This window comes from Ovis canadensis, chromosome 8 (genome assembly GCF_042477335.2).
Source record: "Ovis canadensis isolate MfBH-ARS-UI-01 breed Bighorn chromosome 8, ARS-UI_OviCan_v2, whole genome shotgun sequence".
In the NCBI taxonomy this organism is placed as follows: Eukaryota; Metazoa; Chordata; class Mammalia; order Artiodactyla; family Bovidae; genus Ovis; species Ovis canadensis.
In genome coordinates this window covers 87024735-87041561 of record NC_091252.1, presented here as the reverse complement: position 1 = coordinate 87041561, position 16827 = coordinate 87024735, and the positions used below count along the sequence as shown (strand labels likewise).

General features: G+C 39.1%; 1 protein-coding gene across 2 annotated transcripts in view; it reads right to left on the bottom strand.

Moving 5' to 3' along the window:
- PLEKHG1 (pleckstrin homology and RhoGEF domain containing G1) overlaps window positions 1–16827 on the bottom strand; it is a 253999-nt gene that overhangs the window by 168708 nt on the left and 68464 nt on the right. Inside the window, exon 2 of one of the 2 annotated variants that reach the window (XM_069599309.1) lies at window positions 16524–16582. The exons of the other annotated variant lie outside the window; for it this stretch is intronic. The gene's annotated coding sequence lies outside the window, so the exon portion shown is untranslated. The remainder of the gene's footprint in view (window positions 1–16523; window positions 16583–16827) is intronic. 2 annotated transcript variants of the gene reach the window in all.

The following is a 16827-nucleotide window of genomic DNA, read 5'->3' as shown; positions in this document are numbered from 1 at the left end:
AGTTAATTCTTCCCTAGAATGAAGCCTTGTGGATTTGAGCAGTGGTAATTGCAAGGGAACCAGGCATCAAAGTAGGTCAGAGAATGCTCTCTGTAGGAGCACAAATGCCATCAATGCCTCTTCAACGCCCACAAACCCAAGTCAAAGTCATATTTTCTTTCTCTTTGCTCCTATTCATTTTGCACACTAAAGACAATCCCAGCTGTCTACAATTATGAGCCTTGTGGGCTCCCGTCCTCCTCTACTTGAAGGCAGGCTCTAAGTCAGGAATCTCCCTCTACCTCTCCTGAATCCACAGTGCAGTCCTGCAAATGTTTGACTTAAAAAAATGAATGTTGGTGTTTACAGTGATCTTATTTTAGCCATCCTACAACACTAGGTGGGGGAGGGGAAAAAAAGCCCCAAGAAGAAGGCTTAAGCTAAAAGGTTTAAAAATAAATTAGGATCAACAATTGCTTTGAGTCATCAATGCCATAAAATAAAAAGATTATTGCCAGATGCGTGAAATACATTGGTCACAATAACTTGGCTCTCATTGTATTTACATTTAAGGTCAAATAAGATAGTCTGCTTCGTATTATTTTGTACAAAGTAGGAGGACTGGAGAAAGATTTTGTGTCATCAGAAGACTAAAACTGTTTTCCAGAAATGCATCAAAATTTAAATAAATGAAAGAAACACACATTTTTAAACCTTTACTGCACTCTTCTCCCAAAATAATCAATGTATTTTCGGGCTGATGTATGAAGCATTCTGATTTTAAAGTCCTTTGTCCAAGTAGTTCAGGTCAGATCTGATTGGGAACATTGCACCCCAGCTGACAGGAATGCTGAGCTCTCACTTGGTCATGAGCCAGTGAGACTCCATGGAAACCAGTGAGTCTTCACAGATCAAAGAGGAGGTTAGCACTCAAGAATTGCCTCTAACAACCCTGAAATAGAAACTACGCTCAATACGGGGACAATTTCTCAAATGGACCATTAAATTTTATTGTAGAAGAACTCAAAAATATCACCCCCATGAAGTCCAGAAATTTACAAAGGGAACTGTTGGCTCTTAGAGAAAACCATAATTCCTTCTTTGGAACTAGACTTCAGGGAGTTGACTAATATTTGAGGGAGCCGTAAAGAAGCAAATCATTTTGCACTTTGTCTAGAAGGTGTTCTGGTGTTTAATGCTCCCAAGATAACTTTTTGTTTTGTTTTCAGAAAAGTTGCAGGAAGGGCAGCCAATGCTTTACATGCTTTCTTGGCAGGACAGAGAGCAATGAGGTTCACATTCAGCCCTTGTGGAAGCACCAGGACACAACAGCACCTAGGTACCCTGAGCCTCCTCCAATACACAGAAAAGCCCTCAAAAACCAGCTGAAAAAAAAAAATAGCATTTTGAATCAATCTTCCCTTCCATATTCCTGGAAAGAAGCCTATTTGTGTATAAATATTTTAGTCACTCTTGTCTACAAGTCAACTTTCAAATACTTCTTTGGTCTCTATGTCTCTTAAGATATACATTTCACAAAAACCCAAGATATCTTGCAACCCTTTATACTCGTTGACTGAGAAATCTTTTCAAGGGACAGGTAGCACTCGACAACAATGCACAAAATTTTTACCTGTTACCTTTAGCTCTAAAGGATGGTCAGTTCTGCTTTTCACCACTTCCTATCTTTCCACACATCTGAATTTGGTTTCTCTAAATGTTCCCAAGCCGTATATGCTCCTTACACACAAGGAAACCCACGTGATATTAGGTCATTTTAGCAGGAAAATATTACTGCTTGAGTGAATAAAATATATTGTTCAGACACATCTGTTGCAAATAGGAAAAACTAGATTGCTTTAAACAAGGAAAATTAATGATACTCTGGGAGACTGTCACTGGAAGTCATGCTTCAAACTAGCCTTTCCTAAGACACTCTATAATGTTAGATTGTGTGTTACAAGCAGACACCCACCCGTTCTGCCCAAATCCCATTTTAGTACCACGATAAGACACCATAATGCTGTCTCTTATAAGTTTGCTGAAAACACAAAGACTTGATTGAACACATAATAGAAACAAGCAGCCTTCTTAGTGCCAATCCCTGCCTGCTACCCATAAAGTTGACATGTTGAAATTCTTTTTAAAAGTCATGTCTACAGCAATGCAAGATTTTAAAAGTCTGATGATCCCATAGTTGGGGATGCTAGAAACTTGAAATCTTAGTAGTTAGGTGACCAAAGGTAATACAAACCCAGCGTTAATATATGCTTAAACAGGCTTAATTTTCATGTTGTAAGATTTAAATGGTTGGCATTCTCAGCTCTAAATAGACTAATATATAGCAAGTCAATTTTTTAAAGTCCATCTTTCTTATTGCTCATCAGTTTAAAAAATGTGTGTGTGTGTGTGTGTGTATCTATATACATACCTCTTTGCAGAAAAACTAAAGAACTTTGTAAATGCAGTGGGTATGATGGTAACTATACCAGCTTAGAAGACAAGACTTCTTGATTCTAGTTCGGTCTCTGACATAAACTTGCTGCCCAAATTTGGTGGTGACGCCAACTTTCTTCATGCCTCAATTTTCTCATAAGCAACATGATATACTTAGGACTAGATCTTTCAGATGTCTAAAATTAACACCTAGGTATGGCTGAGGTGAGCACAGAGAGTGGTGGAGACATTAGGCTTATTGGTTGTCTGGAGGGTTGAATTCTACCCCAAGCAGAGAGGAAGGGCATTTCATGAAGAGAAAAGATGACAGACCCAAGTCAGCGGCGAATGGACCAATGTAGCAGAGAGGTTATGGGATGGAGAAGTAACAAGAGATTCTGCATGAGAGAGTCAGACCAAAGAGGCCCCTGAAGGGGAAAGCCAGTGTTATCTTGTACTGACTGCAGCTTATTGAGAGGAAGGCCAAGTTTACCCTTGTTCTTACACTTTTTTCTCTTGGCAATATTCCAATCTGAATATATTAGCTTAGTTCAGACAACTACAACTCTTTTGGGCTGCAGAAAGTGGAACATCTGGCCCTCTTAATACATTTTGTCCACGGGACACATTCGCATTATATTCATATAACTTGCTTCTTTTATCCAGAGTGCTGCAGGGTGGAAAGAGGACTTATTTTCCCATGGATACGACATTATAAAGGATAAATACGGCACAAAATTGCCTACACGTAGCTTGGACGCTAAATATCGCAAGGAGTCTGCCCTCCTGGTTATGACCTAGTCCCACCTAGCTATCCAAGGTAGAAATGCAGAAGCCGTCCTTCAATTATTGGTCTACTGTCTTCAGGCCCTGTCTCTACAGTTTATGTTTGAGTTCTAAAGACAGAGAGATCAAGATCAGAAAGTTATTTTCACTTAAAACTCCATAAGGTATTAGAAGCATCTGTCCCAATTCTGCACAGAATATAGTATGACTCTGGCACATGCTTCAAAGAACAAAGCACCAATTGTCCCAGGGTAGGCTCTGTGCATGAGTGATTCTGGATGGCAGTATTGTCTGGATTTCGGCACCTCCCAGTCATGGAGAGCTGAGCAACTTAGATCAGAAGATGAAGACACCACAGCTGTTCATAATAAGATCTGTGCCCCCTGTCCCTCCAAGGTGCCAAGAAATAACTTGAGGAAGTTTGTAGAAGTAGAGACAGTCTGCAATTGTATGCAGGGATAAGAGGCAGGGATGGAAAGATTATATATGCACTAATCTTTCATTTGGAATAAGAGTGCGACAATTAAGTGTAATAGCCTGTTTCATGCGCATTGTTGGTTGCTTATCCAGAATTTACCTTCTACTTCTTGCCTTTCCAACAACTTGCTTTGTTGAGATATCTACCTCCTTGTCTCTTCTACTCACAGTCACATCCTGTTTTCTCTAAATGGTTCATTTGGGAACCACATTTTCCTGAATCAAGATACCATATTATTTAACCCATTTACTGAGCAACTGCTCAGCATACAAGAGGGAGCAAAATTAATAAGTTGCCTTTAAGATTAAAATCTGGTGGTGGGAAGAGATAATTAATCTTCTTTCTATATGTAAATGTAAACATTTGATGTTTAAATAGGCACTCCCAAAGTATGGATGATTTGTTTAATTGTACGTCTGAATGAACTTCTGAGAAATAGTTGGAAATAATTAGAAGAGAAAGTTCTCTTGGATGTCTTTCAGGATATTCAGAAGAATGATCATGAAGGGAGAAAAATAAATTAAAGCATTCAATATCTCACGGCAGGTCAGTTGGTCATGTCAATGAACCTCTAACCATCTGTTTTTTGTATTCTAAAGTGACCCCAATAGCATCATAATTATTTTCATAAGTGTTTAAAGTTTCTTAGATAGGAAAGCTATGTTCATAAAAATCATAAATGTTAAAAAGTTAGCAATGTTATTTTGTGTCTAAGAAACACACAGTTGAGACTGACCTCAAGGTGTATGAGAGGTACAACAGCTCTCTGAGTTCCAAAGGAAAACTACTGAAGATCTACCCATGAGAATCTGGCTGTTGACTCTTTGCTTCTCAGGCTCACTCAACTCTACACATATGAGCAGAACCAATTTAAAAATAGAGCATGTTCCAAAAAAGTCCTGGTAAATGGTTGTTTACTTACATAAAAGAAACTGTGTTCCAGGTTCTAATGGTATAGAAGGTTCCCAACTTTGCCTGTAAAAGCTTTTCTAGCCATTTGTTGTTCAGTCTCTAAGTCGTGTCTGACTCTTTGCAACCCCATGGACTGGCTGCAGCACGCCAGGCTTCTCCGTCCTTCACTATCTCCTGGACTTTGCTCAAACTCATGTCCATTGAGTCAGTGATGCCATCCAACCATCTCATCCTCTGTTGTACCTCCTTATCCTCCTGCCCTCAATCTTTCCCAACATCAGTATCTTTAAAGCTATAATGATTCTCAAATGTGGGGTTTAATCATAGGTTATCAGGGTTTTTACAGAAGAATAGGTCTCAGAGACCAAGAGGTAACCCTGATTGGGAAGGTGGCAACGTGAAAGGTAAAGATTTCCTTACTCTCCCCTTTGTCTCTCTTTCAACCAAGTATTACCAAAACCCGCCAATTTTCACTTTGGGATGTACTTGGGAGGAGGACTATCATGATATACATGTTCCTTCTTTCTACAAATCATTCTTTTTTTTTTTGGCATAACCACTCAACATGCAGAGTCTTAGTTCCCTGACCAGGAATCGAACCTGTGCCCCCCTGCTGTGGATGTACAGAGCCTTAACCACTGGACCACCGGGAAGTCCTTGGCCCATCCTTCTGTACTCGTCTCTCCTCTCCCTCTGAGGGCCACATAGGCCATCATTCCTATGGTGTCTCCATTCTCCCCTCAGGGTACCAGGCCCCATCTTACTGCTCATTTCAAAGCATTCCGCCTTAGCTCTTACACAAAGTAAATGAAAATGCCTGGGTCTTAGAGTTTGAAAATTCAAACTCGCATAAATTATAAATATATCAGACTTGAAAGTGTTATATAATTGTAATGTGCTTCTATTATTGCTTCGGTATGTTGATGAAGCTCTCCTGACTCGATCTTATACACGATTACTCAAGTCTGTATGATTATAGCTTTATACTAATAGCGAATGTGTCTCTTTAAACTCTGATATCAAGATACATGGCCTCATAAAAATGTTTATGTCACATTTTCTACATTTTCTAGTTGTAAGCAGTTCTACAAACATTGGAACTTCAATTGTTTATGTGAACAGTGGGGAAGAATATTAGTATTGGCAACTGGCCACCCAAATGACCTGAACTGCTTTTCAGGTATAATACGGGTTAAACAGGCTCTGTTTGCCAGAGGGCTTCCCACGCATAGCTTTATGTCTAATGAGGAAAAAATACACTCTGAAATATTTTTCAAGTGAACTTTTTGGAAAACAACCCTGGCTTAAATTGAAGGTTGCCTGCATGTCACGTATGTTGTGTTACACACATGGTTTTACTGACTGAAGCCTAACTGGTTCCCAGTTTTCCCTACAGAATTCTAGTTTTGAATGTTCAAATAGTCTTGAAAATGTTTGAATTTTAAAAATTTTCTTTGGAAAATTCATTTTGCTAAGAGAAGGATCTTTCTGGATCCCAACAGAGGTGCGTGCAGAGTCAGCCTGCACCTCTACACTTTTGGGGGTTTTATCTCGCATCACCTCTCAGACACACAAGGGAGAGGAGGGCACAGGGCAGAGAATGAACACACTGAGCGGGGCATTCCACAGCTGGGGGATGTGGTTTGCAACCCTTCACCCCATCGCCTGACCCAAGAAGGAATAAGGCCATTCCCCTGGGAAGCTTTCTTTCAAAGGATCTCACGCAGTTCAGTTTTACAACTTTAAGCCTGCAGACCAAGGAGCCTTTTTTTCCTTAAGTAAATGTTTTAACAGATAACTTTTCCATATAGGCAAAATATTGCCCAAATTAGTAGCACACATTTTTTTTCGGAAATAAACTTTGCAAATGCATTTAAATGTGACTTCAGGATGGAACACACACCTTGGCAGGTGAAACTTGCTTACAATGTGTTTCAAATGGTTATTTCACCAATACTTATATTTTGGAAGGAGGAGGTCCCCAAACCTCTGGTTAAAATGCTAAAGTATAGAGTTTTAAAAACTGGCTCTGAATATGGGGTGACTAAATAAAGCTAAAAGACCCATAATTAACAGAATGTTTCCTTCAGTTTTAAAGTGCCACCACATTTTTGTCTCTGAAACAGATCCCTGACTCTTCCTCAGGCTTATTTTACAGCGACATTCTCCCCACCAAACACTCTCAGTGGAAAATCTGGCCAGGAGGGGAGAAAAAGTTATTGAGACTGAAGAGGCAATGAAGAAAAATGAAAATCTGCCCAAGAAAAAAAAAGTTAGGCCTAGAAAATAATAGTTATGAAGAAAATTACAATATTTCCTAACTTGGAGGTACTCTAAGAAAATAAAACATAAATATATATACAGTCATGTTTTAAGATTGTTCACTGTTTAATAGACAGGTTTATTACAAGTGCTAGATAGTAAGATTTTTTGGAGCGTCAAAGTTTACTTTGCGATATATTTCACATTCAGAACTATGAACCCTGGTGGCTCAGTGATCAAGAATCTGTCTGCCAATGCAGGAGACGTGGGTTCCATCCCTGAGTTGGGAAGATCTCCTGGAGAAGGAAATAGCATCCCACTCCAGTATTCTTGCCTGGCAATACCATGGACCAAGGAGCCTGGTGGGCTCCAGTCCATGGGGTTGCAAAGAGTCAGACACAACTAAGTGACTGAGCACTGGGCATCTTTGTACTTAAAATAAACACAGTTATAATTTTGAATCAAAAAAGTGTGTGAGCAATTGGTTACATATCAGGCACCAGGCAATATATCACATGCATTAGACCTCACCCTGCTTTTGAACTACTTTAGTCCATTAGAGCAGGAATTAACAACTCTCAAGGAGGCATTTCAAGAAGGATTTTTAAGACCACAAAGCAGTGTCCAGAGGCACTACATGATTAAAATTGCTAAATGAATTGTTCGGAGGCTAACTGATATAGGAGGAGGCAGATAAAATCAGGCTGGAGTCATTTATAAAGAAAGAGGAATTTGAACTAAGTGTAAGAGGAAAGATAAGGTCCTGATAACAGTATTACAGCAACTGCCCTCCAGCTCCATTTGAGAGCCTGCCAGACTCTCACTATAGCTGGCATTGTACATGCACTCCCAATAGCTAGCCTGAAGTGAGTTTATTGTCATGATTTTACAGATGATGATGGCAAAAAATTTGCCCACGGCCTCCCAGGAAGGAGACGGGCAGTGACGCACACCCAGGTCAAACTGACCCCAGAGCCCACTGAGTTCCCCTCACACCGACTACAAGGAGTGGAGACAATTTTGGGTAGCAGAAAATACACTTTTCTGGAACAGTTGACTTAAAGACAGAATGAAAAAATAAGTCAGAGCTTTTGGAGCAAGCAACAACGCATCATTGTGAATTTCAGACTAGACCCCTGACATAATTAATCTAGCCCTGGGAGTGGACCAGGCTGGAGGAGAGACTGAACTGGAGGTTCATAAATTTGGAAAAAAGAGAGAAAGAGAATCTGGCTCCTCTGCCCAGAGGTCTACCCTGGAGGCACATGGCATGGCTAGGCTGGGCAGTATCTCGAACTCCAGAGCAGCAGAGAAGACAGTGGACTTGAAATTGAACTTGGATATTTATAATTCATCCCACATCTAAAACCACTGGTTGCATAACTTTGGTTGATGACTAAAATTTCTGAGAACTTCAGTTTCCTAACCTGTGAAGATCAATTCATGATGATAACTGCACAAAACTAAAAGAATGAAATAAAAAAACTGTAGTGTGTAGCACGTAGGAAGCAATCAGATGTTCATTTTATTCCCCCTCTATCAAGGGTGTGGAAATGGAAAAGAAGGGATGAGACAGGTAGGGAAGTAAGTTTACTGAGATCTGGTGACAACTTAGATATGGGATGGTGGGGAGGAAGGGAGAGAGATGTCAGGTATGTACTTGAAATGATAAGCCAGCACAAAAATATCTTCATTTTCCTCAAATAGGAGTTAAAAGATAGTTTTAGGAATAAGTGACCTTAGAGGTGACTGGGAGATCCCTAATTGAAAACAATCAGTAAAGAGTTAGAAATGAAACAGAGGGCTTAGAGAGAGAAGGGGAACCGAAGAAAAATGATTTGGTGATCATTTGTCAAACAGCCTGGTTGCTATAATGTTCCATTTATGAGGACTTGTGAAATTGCTAAACTCTGTTTTTCTTTGAATGACTATGCTTTAGAAATCAAAGGAATATATATGAAGTTACAATATTTTAAGAAACCCAATCCCGCACTTCTTAAGACAGAGAATATTAAAAGAAAATACTCTACTTAATACAGGACTTAAGATCAATTGCAACAGCCAGGCTTTCGATTGAAAATACAATGACTGCTTTAATACCCGACTTAACTCTTAAAAGTCTTTATCACAAGTGTAATCTTTCTCCAGAATAGGGCTTTCTGCATGGCACAGGAAAGGCACAATGCTATAACGCAATAAAACACAGACTTCTAAAAGTATGCATACCTTGGAAAATACAACTGAAACAGAGATGGTTGGGATCTGGAATGGGACAAGAAGCCAGGGGCCAAGACAGAGGCAGAGGAGATGTCGGCTTTACTCAGTCGACATGAATATAGGCCTTGATCACCTAAAGCTATGGTGGATCGTTCTGCTGTACGGATTCCTAAGCGTGGTGACTCTGGCCCAGTGCTTCTACAAGTTTCTCAGATATTACAACTGTCTGCTCCAGACACTGGGTTCATTATCTACAGCTGCCGAAAACAGATCTGGCATCACTGAATGTATCTGGTTCTTTTGACATTTTACGTGACGGCCTTTCTGTGCCTATTAGACGGCCCCTTACCTATCCAAGGATCATCCTCAGTGGCAGATGCTAAAAACATGAGACTTTGAATAATCCTCTATGATCCCACACTTCATGGGGACAGGCTATACTATCTGGTTTCTAAAACACAACAATTATCTTGCACCTAGCTTCACAGTGAGCGAATAACTTGTATAGCTTTGAAACACACAAAGAAAAAACTGATAGGACTAAAAGAAAATGTCAACAATCCACTCATATAATTAAGCTCCAAAAGACCTCCCTCAGAAAATGACAGGTCAAATAGAGAAAAAGTTCAGTAAGGATTTTGATGATTTGAATAACAATTAAACCATTCTGATTTAATTGGTATCTTTGTATCCAATAGAAAATAAGCATTATTTTCAAAGACATTCACATGAGAAGTACATCTCTTCGGATCACATTTCTAAGAGTTTTGGTACTCTAAATTTCTCTTATTACGTTTTAATCACATACTGCTTCATAGAAAGGTTACTCTTTTAAGTGTTTACCTTCTCTGACTCACTTTACAATGTTTCCAAGGATAGAAGCCTTGTCTTCTTGCCTTTGTATCCCTCTCAATACTTAGCATTCTACACAAAGTATGCATTCATTTATAAAATGATCATCCTAAAACAGATCACTTTTAATGATGTATCAATAACAACCTATGCTAAATAATTTTATGCCACTTCTCTTCCAATAAGGAGTCCATCAGAATCTATCAAATGTTATTAAGTTGGAAGTAGCTTAACAGCAAAAGATTTAAAGAAACATTCTTCCACATTACAATTTCAGAATACTGAATGTCATCTTTTGCTGATCCCTGAGCTAATGGCTTATACTTGTATCTGACTCTTTGAGACCCTTTGGACTGTAGCCCAGCTCTTTGGTCCATGGGATTTTTCAGGCAAGAATACTGGAGTGTGTTTCCATTTCTTCCTCCAGGAGATCTTTCCAACTCAGGGATCGAACCCGAGTCTCTTGTGTCTCCTGCATTGCAGGCAGATTGTTTATCACTGAGCCATGGGGGAAGCCCAATGGCTTGGCTAAATGCCTCAAGATGCTTCACAAGTTGTATGCATGGGACATACAGGTCAGTCTGAGGGGAGAGAAGAAGAGGAGGGAACCCTTCATGAGCAAACTCAAGGGTTGCCTCCATTACTGGTTATCCAGGCGGAGCTCTTGGAGTAATTGTATAGAGTTTTGTGCTCCAAATATCCTCCTTGGCTCCTCCTACTGGGACAGGTTGCAGTTATGGCTTCAATTCATCTATATTTCTTCCTATAACCCTATAACCCATTTGTGGGTTTGTTAGTCACTTCCTCTTTCCAAACTAAATTGGCATTCAGTATCAGGAGCCTGGCAGGCTATAGTCCATAGGGTCGCACAGAGTCAGACACCACTGAAGCGACTTAGCACTCAGCACACACACATGCACACGCTACCTTCCACAGAACAACACAGTAATAGGTCAAAAAACTAGCAGGTGGGGCAGGGGGCTTTGAGGAGGGAGGAGGTATTCGGTTTCAGTAAGTTTGGGAACCTTGTCTGTAACACCTTTTTGTTGAAGATGCACCAAAACCTTGCTTAAATCCCAAACCTACTTGACCATGAAGCCCCCCTCCCCATCCCTGTTTTTGACAGAAACCTATTACCATAGTTTCACATAGTATCCTGAGAATCCTCTTATGCTCAATGCCAAGAATGAGAACTAGTTCCTCATTCCAAAAGTCATTCCTTCACAAGAAAACAAATACTTTTTTTTTTTTTAACTTACATCATTTTTCTCTAAAAAATGGTTGGGGATTTCCCTTTATACTTTTCATAGCTAAAATGAAAGATCTACAATGCGGAAGTCTTCTTCCTTCACCCTCCTCCCCACAAAAGGGTGTCTGATCTCCATACCAGCTTAAGGTATGCAGACTTATAGAAGATATTTTAAATTAAAAAAAAAATTTAGTTGTAGCAATTGCATATAAAATTTACCATCGTAACCATTTTTAAGCATACAGTTCAGTAGTATTAAGTACATTTATGCTGTTATGCAACCCATCCCTGCAACTCTTCAAAGGAGATATTTTTTAATAGAGGAAGAGGTGTCCAAAGTCAGAGAGTCCTTCCCTATGTCTTTCTGAATGTGTAATCTTGTGCCATATGGGCTACATATGGTATATTTTTTGTAACCACTACATTGGTTATTATAACACTTTTAATTTTTGATTATACATTAAAAAATTATTTTCATGACACCTCCATATTAAGAGATAATCAGGGTAGTTTGCAATGGAAGAAACTTAAGGAAGGCATCTCAGTGACTTTTTAAAGATCCCACTGCATTTAGCTGTTGTTCTCAAACTGTGCCAAGAATTGCACCGGATGGGTATATTATTAGCAATGACTCGCTCAATATAATGAGTTATTTGTTCTTAATGTCAATCATTTATGCTGCAGTCCCGATAATGTTTCTATTAGCTGGCTTCCAACAAATCTATCAGCTCTAAGTAAAACACTTCCAGGGATCTGAAACCACTGGTAAGGTCACTTCCAGGGCTGTGAAAATCCCCAGATAGAGATGGAAGAAACTAAAGTGATGTTTACACCCTTCAGACAAGAACGTGACCACATAGTTGGGTTCAGAAAACGCTAGCAAGAACTGTAAAGATCCAGATGTCCTGGGCACCCCAGTGCCTGGAGTGTGCCTTGGAACATTTAATTGGCATCTCTCAGCTCCCTGAGCAGCTCTCTGCTGTGAACTCCTACCTCCATCCCTGATACCCTTTCATCAAGAATAGGGCAGGTGAAACCTTGGACAAGAAGGCACCAATAATAAAATGTATGGGCAAGTCTATTCAGGGAAAAAAATATGCTTATATGAGTATCGGTACACACATATTTTCTTGGTGGTATTTCAAAGATAATGTAGTCTTTGTTAACATTTATTTTATTGATGTATAGTTGATTTACAATGTTGTGTTGATTTCTGCTGGATAGTAAAGTGATTCAGTTAGGCATATACACACAAGCTTTTTCATATTCTTTTCTGTTATGGTTTATCACAGGATATTAAATACAGCTTCCTGTGCTAAACAGTAGGGCTTTGCTGTTTATCCTTTCTATATACAATAGCTGGCATCAAAGACATAGTCTTGAAGCAGAATAACAGATACACACATGTAAACATACACATGTCATACCAAGGGAAGAAACTTAGGGTCAAAAAACTGCAAAATAGGCCTATATTCCTCTGATATTTTAAAAATTTCTGTAAATCAGGAAACCTAACCAAATACTACTAATTCAGATCAGTTGATTCCTTCTGTTTACACCTCCAGACTATGTTTTCAACAGCTGGAGACAGCAGAGCTTCTCCTTAGATTTCTCTCACTTTCCTAGCTTAATCTGATCAGTTGGTACCCAGTGGCAGCCTCTGTCTTGCTACCTGGAGAGAACAGCTCATATCTATAGTTGATGGGTAACAGACTGGTAGATTATTATTATAGTGATGTACTATATACATTTTTGTTTACATGCCCAGATACTTGCTAATCTAAGCACCAGAGGTTTTGCAGTTTACTTACATACCTCAAACAATTTCAAAACACTTCAGAGATATAACATGACTTTTTGGGAGGAGGGCATTATCAAGTTTAATATATATATATATATATATATATATATATATTTACATTTAAAATAAATAATTATTTTACAAATACAGGGGTACTTTTTCCTTTTGGAGGGCTATGAAAAGGCACGTGTGGAGTGGCCTGGACCAGCATGAGACCAGCATGGGGTAAGAGGACTCTAGAGGGACACCAAGGTGGAGGAGGCCATCAGAATACCTTTTCTGTTGTTGTTTTAAGAAATTCTAGAAAAGTGAAAATGTTCCTTCTAACTCAACTATTTTTGTGAAAGGGTTAAACCATGCTGGGTTGGATGAATCTCAAGTTAAAATCAAGGTTGCTGGGAGAAATATCAACAACCTCCGATACGCAGATGATGCCACTCTAACGGCAGAAAGTGAGGAACTAAAGAGCCTCTTGATGAGGGTGATAGAGGAGAGTGAAAAACCTGGCTTGAAACTCAACATTCAAAAAACTAAGACCATGGCATCCGGTTCCACCACTTCATGGCAAATAAATGGGGAAGAAGTGGAAACAGTGACAGGTTTTATTTTCTTGGCCTCCAAAATCATTGCAGATGGAAACTGCAGCCGTGAAATTAAAAGATACTGGCTTCTTGGAAGAAAAACTGTGGTAAACCTAGACAGTGTATCAAAAAGCAGGGACATTACTTTGTCGACAAAGGTCTGTATAGCCAAAGCTATGTTTTATCCAGCAGTCATGTACAGATGTGAAAGTTGGACCATAGAGAAGGCTGAGTGCCAAAGAATGGATGCTTTCACACTGTATTGCTGGAGAAGACTCTTGAGAGCCTCTTGGACTGTGAGGAGATCAACCCAGTCAATCCTAAAGGAAATCAATCTTGAATATTTATTGGAAGGACTGATGCTGAAGAGCCAATACTTTGGCCACCTGATTCAAAGAGACAACTCATTGGAAAAGACCCTGATGCTGGGAAAGATTGAGGGCAAGAGGAGAAGAGGACAACAGAGGATGAGATTGTTAGATGGCATCACTGACTCAATGGACATGAATTTGAGCAAACTCCAGGAGATGGTGAAGGACAGGGAAGCCTGGTGTGCTGTAGTCCATGGGGTCACAAAGAGTCAGACATGACTTAGCTATTGAACAACAACAAAACTGAGTCTGGAGATGGAGGATGGCCAGCTCTCTGGGCACTGAGGACAGGGCCCTTCCAGCATCTGATCACCACGGTTGTTACCTCAAACCGAAGATCTGGAGCCCTAGTCCTCAAGAAGGGGAAACATGACTTTTCTAAAGAAGGAAATTAGCTCATTCAATCTTTCAGCAAATATTTGGGCTTCCCTGATGTCTGGCTTTTTCTAGAGTCTACAGCAACAAGTAAAACATGCAAAGATCTGGCTCTCAGGGAGCTTTTGTCTGACTGGGTACCAATTCTGCAAAAGAAGTTCATCAGACATTCAACATACTTACTTTAAATCAAAGTGACTTTTAGAAGATAATCTTACATGGTCACTGCAGTTGAAGACTGACAAAGATCTTAATATTTTCTCCAACATTAGATCATGGCTTCAGAAACAAAACCAGATCAGTCACAGTAACTGAGAATGAAACATACTCCGTAATACACATCAGTAATCATGGAAGATCCAAGAACTTACGTTCTAGACACCTCCTGCAGAGAGGAGGCAGGGTCATCACATGTTCTCATGGAACACACATTTTGCAGGATGGGACCCAAGAATCCTGAGCTAGTCTCTCTTTCCCTTCCCTTATTTTCTATATCATATTACAAAGCAAACAGAAAATCAGTGGATCTCTTAGAGGAGAAAATATTTATTTTATTCTAGGCAAACATCATAAAAAATCACAGCTACCTAACCTCACAAGATGTCATTTCTTTCTTTGGAGACAGAACCATGTATCTCTCTCTGATGAGCACACAAGTCTATGATAAGCTCATTTACAGAGAAGGTAATCATTTCTGCAAAAGAAATGATTATTTCTCTTAAAAGAAAGAAAAAAAAAGTATTCAAAAGACTGAATTGGTCACATATATAGAGTGTGCCTGACTGTGACCTCGGTAGGTGCATGTGATGACTTTCTTGGGTTCTGGGGCACTCTGGCCTTTTCCTCCATAAAAGAGAGTACTAAAAATTGCATTTTATGACTCCATTGGTATAAAGAAAAATGTAATCCAGGCTGGGTTTGTTATTATATATTCCAGCCTTCCTTGGTAGCTTAGATGGTAAAAAATTCACCAGCAATGTAGGAGACCAGGGTTCTATCCCTGAGTTGGCAAGATCCCCTGGAGAAGGGAATGGCAACCCAATCCAGTATTCTTGCCTGGGAAATCCAATGGACAAAGGAGCCTGGCAGGCTATTTTATTCATCTGGGGGGGGGGGGGAGAATTAAAATTAAAACATTTTCATGGGCCACTAAAAGTATCATGGCCCCAGGCATGATATCTGTGTGTAGTAGATAAGTCAACTCTGTACCTCAGACTCTTGATTTTTAAACTACTCAGCATTCTAATCATACATTAAACAAAAAAAACTCCTTTCTTGCCAGGAATGAAGACTTTCTTGCCAAGAATGAAGATCTGTGGTAAGAAAACCATTGTTTTACCAGCTAACAAAACACCAATGAACTCTAAACTACAACACACGCAAGGACATCTTTATTCCATTAAAATATCATTTGTCTTTGTAATAATTTGAGTACCTCAAGAAGCATAATGCAATGTATTAAATATTCATGATTCCAATAAAGCATGATCATTTTGCTGGCTAAAGGCAAACTCTAACCCGCTGCTGCACCTACGCTTTAATTTTCTTTTTATTTTACTATTTGGTTAAAAAAAAAGGCCTGGTATAAAACTGAAAGTATAAAAGAAAAAAATAATCCAGAGTAAAAATGATAATGCTATGCTTATCAGGACTGGGTGTCTTTATATATTTCTTTCATTCTAGTAATTATTTAATATGGAAATGAATAATGTCATTTCAACATTTTCAAGTCTTGAAAATAGCTTATAATGTGGTCTGACTGTGATAAACTTTCCCTTCCCTTTTATCATTCAGTGTGGTTTTCAAGTACTGCCATCACAAAATTAGATTGAGATTTTAAATCTTAAAGAAAAGAGAGGAACTTAAAAAGAACAGGAAGCACTTTTCTGTCCAATGAAAAGTATTTAAAATGCTACCTAAAGAGTGACTCATTAACAGCAGAGAGCCAATGGGAAGAAATGACTCCAATTTGGGTCACACTATGGTTTACTTTTCCTGACTCCATCTTATTCTTCACCTATGTACTTCGAAATATGAATTATCTTTTGTATCTCATCCTTTGGTTATAGTTGTTATTCCATCTTACAAAACAGTTTAAAAAAAAAAAACAAGAAAAATTTTGCTCACAGAGGGTACTTATATAAAACTACCTAACAAACTCATGAATTTGTTAATCTTTTAGTGCATTTCATACTCAAGTGGCAAAAAGATGAAAACAGCTCACTTTTATGGTTGAAGCCTTTCCAATGTCTTCATCCACTAACTCTTCACATCTGTCTCCACCTGGAGGAGAAATGCAAAGATAAATTGCTTTTTACTTAAATGTTACTTTTCCAGAATGATTTCAGTGGAATATGGAAGAAATATCTGGGTCAATTTTAAGTGGCCAAAAAGAAGACTGGATTAAAAAAAAAACACACATAATTTTCCTAGGAAAATGCCACATCTATGGGCTTCCCAGTTGGTGCAGTGGTTTTTTTTTAAATCCTCCTGCCAATGCAGGAGACGCAGGAGATGTGGGTTGGATC